We start from the raw sequence: 7,460 nt of genomic DNA, 5'->3' as shown, positions 1-7,460 counted from the left end.
TCGCTCTTAGGTATGGAGGTGGGACCAGGAGTCAGCGTTGAAGCCACTCCTTGGTGGGTGGTGTGAACTCCTGTCATGATGGGCCTCTCAGCTCACTGCTTATTCATGTGCAGGCAACACAGCGAATCTTGAAGTGGGGCGGGCAGGAAGTCGACACCGCTCCCACTACCTCACGGGTTCAAAGGAACTGGGCACCATATTTAAAGGATGCCCAGGGAGGCATTCATTGTCTGCGTCACAAGATTAAAATAACCAGCAGGTCACAAATGATGAGTGAGAAAACGCACTGTTTCATAACTACAGGGCTCTCAGCTAGTAGATCACCCACGATGAGTGATAAACTGCAGCGTTTAACAAGTATAGACTGTCAAACCGCATAATGGGGCTAATGATGCTCATTGGGTGCAGTCAACCTGTCACAAGGGACCGTGACCATCTCAGTGATCAGCATGGTTAGCCATCCAATATCATTCTGAAATCCGAACACCAAGGCTTATTAAAGGTCTGTCCTTCACTTCAGATTGCTTCAGGGAGATGATGGTGTAGTGGCAATGTCAGTAGACAAGACAAATGCTTTGGGGACATGGTGGGGTTTAAATTCAATTAAGAATATCTGCAATATCAGAACTGCTTTCAGTGATGGTGACTGTGACAACTATCATTGATTGTTGAGTGGTCCACTAATGGCCCCTTAGGGAAGGAAATTGGCCACCCTTACCTGGTCTGGCCTACATGTAATTCTGGCTCCACAGCAGTATTTTTGACTCTTAACTGCCCTCTGAAATGGCCCAAGCAAGCCACTCAGTTCAGGAGCAATTAGGGGTGGGCAACAAATGCTGGCCTTGCCAGTGATGCTCACATCCCGAGAAAAAATGAAGAGATAAAGTAGCTCAGTGGATAGCATTCTTACCTCTGAGTCAGAAGGTTGTGGGTGCAAGTCCCACTCCAAGGACTTGAGCACAAAAAAAAATCCAGGCTGACACTCCCAATGGAGTACTGAAGGAGTGCTGCACTTTCAGCAGTGCCTTCTTTGGGATGGGATGTTAAACTGAGGCCCAAGTGAGTGCTGCACTGTCAGAGGTGCTGCCTTTCTGTTGAGAAGGCTCCATCTACTCTCTCAACTGGATGGGGGAAAAAAAATTCCCAAGCCATTCTTTTGAATAGTTATCCCCAATCCATTAATCAACATCACAAAAACAGATTATCTGGCCCATTAGCATATAGCTGATTTATGGACCTTGTTGTGTATAAAGTGGCTGCTGTGTTTCCTATATTACAAGTTACTACATTTCACAAAAGAAATGCTTCATTGGCTGTAAAGACACTATGGTTGTGAGAATATAATATTGCCAATAAAAGACATACATCAAAGCTTTTCATCTTGCACTTAGCAGGACATTCACAAGGATTCCAAATGTAAAGGGAACAACAATTTATACTTCATGAGAAGAGAGCGCTGATTGGTTGGCAAATGGACTCATTGATTTTTTGCAGCAATACTTAAGTTTTGTACTATCAAATGACTACAAATCTTTCCATGAACCTAATTATGTTTTTTATCTAGTGAATTATCTCATGCAGTATTGAGACATATAAGATTCTGAGGGGGTTTGACAGGCTAAAATGAACATTAGAGCAGGTGGCATTTGAACTTGGGTCCCCAGATCATAATCCTGGTTGCTGAATTACCAGCCCAGTGAAATACCACTACCCCACTGCCTCACTTCCCACCACTGTCAAATTTCAAAATGCTAACATGAAAGCAAAATACTGCAGATGCTAGAAATCTGAAGTAAAAACAGAAAACGCTAAAGAGCGCTGAAGGAGTCATGTGGACTCGAAACGTTAATTCGGTTTCTCTCTCCACAGATGCTGCCAGACCTGCTGAGATTTTCCAGCATGTTATGTTTTTATTCCCCAAAGCTAACCTTTGTTGAAAGTTATGAGGGATTCCCTATGCGTTCCATTACAGTGTTTGTCCATGCTTTCACATACAAAGCCTAAATCAGCTCATTTTGAACATAACCCTGTCCAAAAGATGATAATCATCAACTAAGAATAGTCTGTCACCAGCTAGATCACCAGAGTGAAATGCAACTTAAACCTTGATCATCAGGGGAGTCAGAGGCAGTCAGGTGCAGAGTCAAAGCCACCTTGTTTAATAACATCTACAGTATGGTCAGTTATCCCTTGATTTAATACTGAGACAACAGTAAAATGAAAGACACAATAAGAGGTTCACCCACAACTGGAATACTGTGTCCAACTCTGGGCATTGCACTGAAAATTTTAGAGTGGGTGCAGGAAAGATACACGAGAATAGGTCCGGGGATGAGAGTTATGTGGATAGAATAGAGAAGCTGGGGATATTCTTCTCAGAGAAGAGAGGGTTGAGAGGAGATTTGATAGAGGCTTTCAACATCAATGAGGGGTCCGGACAGAGTAGATAGAGAAAAACTGTTCCCGATGGAGGAAGGATCAAGGACCAGGGGGCACGGATTTAAGGTGATCGGCAAAGGAATCAACAGCAACATGAGGAAAACCTCTTTAATGCAGTGAGTGGTTAAGATCTGGAATGTGCCGCCTGAGGGGGTAGTGGAGGGAGGTTCAACCAGAGTTTTCTAAAGGGAATTTTTTTAATTACTTGGGAAATAAAAATGGCAGGGCTATGGGGAAAGGAAGAGGGAGTGGGACTAGCTGAGTTTCTCTTGGAGAAAGCTGGCATGGACGCAACGGGCAGAATGGCCTCCTTCCATGCTGAAACTGTCTCGTGATTGCATGATCATAAAAAAAGTCTTGCCAGTAGCTCTGCACTTTGCTCAGTAAATGCTGTGGCACAATTACATTTGAAGAGTCCATGGTTACAGTCGAGGTTTTAATAAAGTTAGGTTCACAGTCCATATTGTTGGTCACTTTCCAGTGTTATGGCTGTTCTTTGTGGTGACATGACCATAAAAATAAACTCTCTCTTTTCTTGAGTAGCCATGCCACCTACTGCATTTGGGCAGTTCTACTTTTCTGAGGGATGAGCTGGTTTCACCTCTGGGTTCTGACCAGTCGCCATTTCTTCCTCAAGTTGTTGGTTGGGGGAGGGGGGGTGGTGGTGGTTACTGATTCTGTGCCAGCTGTCTGCCATCCTGTTACGTTCCATCCATTAAAGGCAATGCAAAGACAGGGACCGGCAAAAGCGGCAAAATCCCAGGTACTGTATTTCCTGTACTTTAAAACTTAGCTCACTGAATTATTGCAATAAGGGTTAGGAGCTGGAAGAGGCCATTTGGCCCTGGAGCCTGCTCTGTCGTTCAATACGATATGGTTGACCTTTTACCTCAACTCCACTTTCCCATCCTCACCCCATATTTCTATGTTCCCTCAGTATCCAAAAATATCGATCTCAGTCTTGAATATACTCATCGGCTGAGCACCCACGGCTCTCTGGGGTACAGAATCACAGAAGATTCACAACCCCCTGAGTAATGAAATTTCTCATCTCAGTCCTAAATGGCAGACACTTTATTCTGAGGCTGTGACCCCCTAGTTCTAGACCCTCCAGCCGGGGGAACCCACCTCCCGTTGTCTTCCCTGTCAAACTCTCTGAGAATCTGACGTGTTTTGATGAGATTACCTCTTATCCTTCTAAAGTCCAGAGAGTTTGGGCCTATTCTACCCAATTCCTCCTCTTAGGGCAACCCTCTCATCCCAGGAAACTGTCCAGTGAAGAACGAGGGAATCAAAACATCCTTAAGGGTAAATGTTGAGAAAATGTTTCCCCTGGCTAGACCATCTAAAACATGGGGAGACAGCCATTTAATACTGAGATGAGAAATTTCTTCACCCCAGAGGCTGTGGATGCTCAGTTGTTGAGTCTATCCAAGACTGAGATGGATGGGTGATTCGGCACAAAGTGACATGGGGATCATGTGGGAAGACGGAGCTGAGTAGAAGGTCAGCCATCTTACTGAACAACAGGGCAGGCTCAATGGGCCAAATGGCCTCCCTCTGCTCCTATTTCCTATGCTTTAAAGTTGCTGTCTTCCAAAAAGTGTGCAACAAGCAAGGAGGGTAAGATTATAAACAAAACAAAAATACCTGGAAAAACTCAGCAGGTCTGACAGCATCTGCGGAGAGGAACACAGTTGACGTTTCGAGTCCCAAAAAGTAACAGTAAAGTAAGATTATTCCCACTGAAGTAACCTGGAATTTTCACTCACTCACACACACACACACACACACACATACACACACACACAGTGGGGATGAGGGTCTGGTAATATTGCTGAACTAGCAATCCAGATTTCCAGGCTAATGTTCTGGAAACCTGGCTTCAAATCTCACCACGGCAGCTGGTGGGAATGTAAATTCAGTTAATAAATCTGGAAAGTAAAGCTAGTCTGTGTTGGTGACCATGAAACTACCATTGATTGTTATAAAGCCCTGACTGGTTCACTAATGTCCTTCAGGGAAGGAAATCTGTCATCTTTACTTGGCCTGGCTTACACATGACTCCAGAGCCACAGTGATGTGCTTGACTCTTAACTGCCCTCTGAAATGACCTAGCAAGGCCAGTTGAAGGGTAATTAAGGGTGGGCCACTTGCCAGTGCTGCCCACATCCCATGAAATAGTTTTTTTTTAAAACATAAAGATGAAAAGGAAGGGGGCTATTTTCAGTGCAACCCATAGAAGCAAAACCATTCCAACTCAAAACTCCAGACTGCAAAGTTTCCCAAACTTCTGGGGAGCCGGGCAACAATAGCAAAGTATCAGGGTGCCTAAGCCTGAACTAAAACAAGAAGGTGCTTCAGAAGCTGCTTCGCCAACTCAAAGCTGTTAACATCTGTCTAAAATTGCAGAGCCCTCAACGCTTTCATTCAGCGTCACAAATTACGCCACTCAACTGACCAATCACCAACAATGAGAGTCCAGTTGCCAGGGGCGACGAGTTAAAGAAAATGTTTCATTAAGAAAAGAAATTAACACGCGCGCGTTTTCTTTAGAGGTTAAATGGGTGAGCGATGGTTCCTTATGACTCCCGAGCACCAGTTAGAAAGTGAGTAAGAGAAAAAGTTAACTCCCATTGTGACTAACACCCTTTCCTAAAGACTGACCCTGGTGAGCTTTACGCCTCTCGCACCCCAGAGACGTCCTCAACAAGGTTAAAACCAAAAAGAAAACACCCCGGGCATTCAGTGCAACTCTCAGTCTTCTGGGATTGGCAAGCCTATTTTTTGTTTGGTGTTAGAACCCAGGTTGCAACTCAGGATGGCTTGAGCAGAAGGTGTGGGTCTCAGAATGAATCGGAAACTTCACTGCCGACATCGTCAGTAAGAGCGAGGGACAAGAGGAGGTCATTCAGCCCCTCCAGCCTATCCCCACCATTCAGTTATATCCTGTATCTTAACTCCAACCTGCCTTCCAAAAATCTCAAACTTCCAAAGGTCCAAATACCTCCACAGGTCTTTTGGAGGAAGAGAGTTCCAGATTACTACCACCCTTTGTGTGAAGAAGTCATTTCTGACATCACCCCCTGAACCTTCCAGCTCTAATTTTAAGCTTCTGCCCCCTTGTTCTGATCACCTCCCCCCCGCACCATCCCCCCCACCCCCCCCCCCCCCCCCCCCCACCGCCAACCAGAGGAAATAGTTTCCCTTTCGCTGCCCATTCAAATCCTCTAATCATCACAAACACTTCAATTAGATGCAACAAAAGCTATGGCAATATCCCAACTGCAGTGCTGAAGATTTGTGCTCCAGAACCAGCCATGTCTCTGGCCAAGCTCTCACCCACCCGACAAGATGTCCAATTGCCCAAGTATGTCCTGGTCCATAAAAAGCAGGACAAATCCAATTACTGCTCCATCAGCCTACTCTTAATCATCAGCAAAGTGATGGAAGGTACCATCAACAGTGCCACCAAGCACTAAATCAGTAGCAATGTTCAGTTTAGGTTCTGCCTTCCAGCTCCAAACCTCATCAAAGCCTTGGTCCAAGCATGGACAGAAGAGCTGAACTCCTGAGGTGAGGTGAGAGTGAGTGCCCTTTGACATCGAGGCAGCATTTGACCAAGTGTGGCATCAAGGAACCTCAGCAAAACTGAGGCCAATGCAATGGGAATCAGGGGAAAAATTTTCCACTGAGAGTCAAACCTAGCATAAATGAAGATGGTTGTGCTTGTTGGATTCCAATCATCTTAGTCCCAGAATATCACTGCTGGGTTCCTCAGGGTAATGTCCTAGGCCCAACCGTCTATAGCTGCTTCTTCAATGACCTTCTCTCAATCATAACATCAGAAGTGGTCATGTTCGCTGATGATTGCACAATGTTCAGCACCATTCGCAACTCCTCAGATACTGAAGCAGTCCATGTCCACATGCAGCAAGATCTGGTCAACATTCAGGCTTGGGTTGATGAGTTGCAAGTAACATTGGTTACAAAGATACTAGGCAATGACCATCTCCAACAATAGAGAACCTAATCATCTCCCCTTCATATTCAATGGCATCATCATCACTAAATTCCCCACCATCAACATCCTGGGGTTACCATTGACCAGAAAGTGAACTGGACTAGCCATATAAATACTGTGGCTACAAGAGCAGGTCAGAGGCTGGGAATCCTGCAGCGAGTAACTCACCTCCTGACTCCCCATAGCCAGTCCACCGTCTACAAGGCACAAGTCAGCAGTGTGATGGAATACTCTCCACTTGCCTGGATGAGTGTGGCTCCAACACTCAAAAGTTCAAAATTTGTAGATGACACACAGTTTGGAAGTATTCTGAGCTGTGAGGAGGATAGTGATAGACTTCAAGTGGACATAGACAAGATGCTGAATGGGCAGATATGTGACATGAAATTTAATGCAGGGAAGTGTGAAGTGAACATTTTGGTAGGAAGAACAAGGAGAGACAATATTAACTAAAGGGGACAATTCTAATGGGGCTCCAGGGACAGAGAGACCTGGATGTATCTGTGCACAAATCACTGAAGGTGCCAGGGCAGTTTGAGAAACCATTAATAAAGTCTACAGAAGGAACCCTGGGCTTTATAAATAGAGGCATAGAGTACAAAAGTAGGGAAGTTATGGTGAACCTTTATAAAACACTGGTTCAGCCTCAACTGGACTATTGTGTCCAACTGTGGGTACCACAATTTAGGAAGGATGTGAAGGCTTTAGATGGGGTGCAGAAAAAGATTCACAAGAATGGTTCCAGGCATGCGAGACTTCAGTTATAATGATAAACTGGGAAAATTGGGGTTGATTGCCTTAGGGCAGAGAAGGTTGAGAGGAGATCTGTCCAAAATCATGAAGGGTCTGGACAGAGTAGATAGGGACAAACCGTTTCCATTGGCGGAAGGGTTGAGAAGCAGAGGACTCAGATTTAAGGTGAAAAGCAACAGGACTAATGGCACCATGAGGAAAAACCGCCTTAAGCAGCGTTGGTTGGGATCTGGAATGCACGGCC

This window comes from Carcharodon carcharias, chromosome 33 (assembly GCF_017639515.1).
Source record: "Carcharodon carcharias isolate sCarCar2 chromosome 33, sCarCar2.pri, whole genome shotgun sequence".
NCBI classification, from domain to species: domain Eukaryota; kingdom Metazoa; phylum Chordata; class Chondrichthyes; order Lamniformes; family Lamnidae; genus Carcharodon; species Carcharodon carcharias.
Note: the sequence above shows the minus strand (reverse complement) of the source record.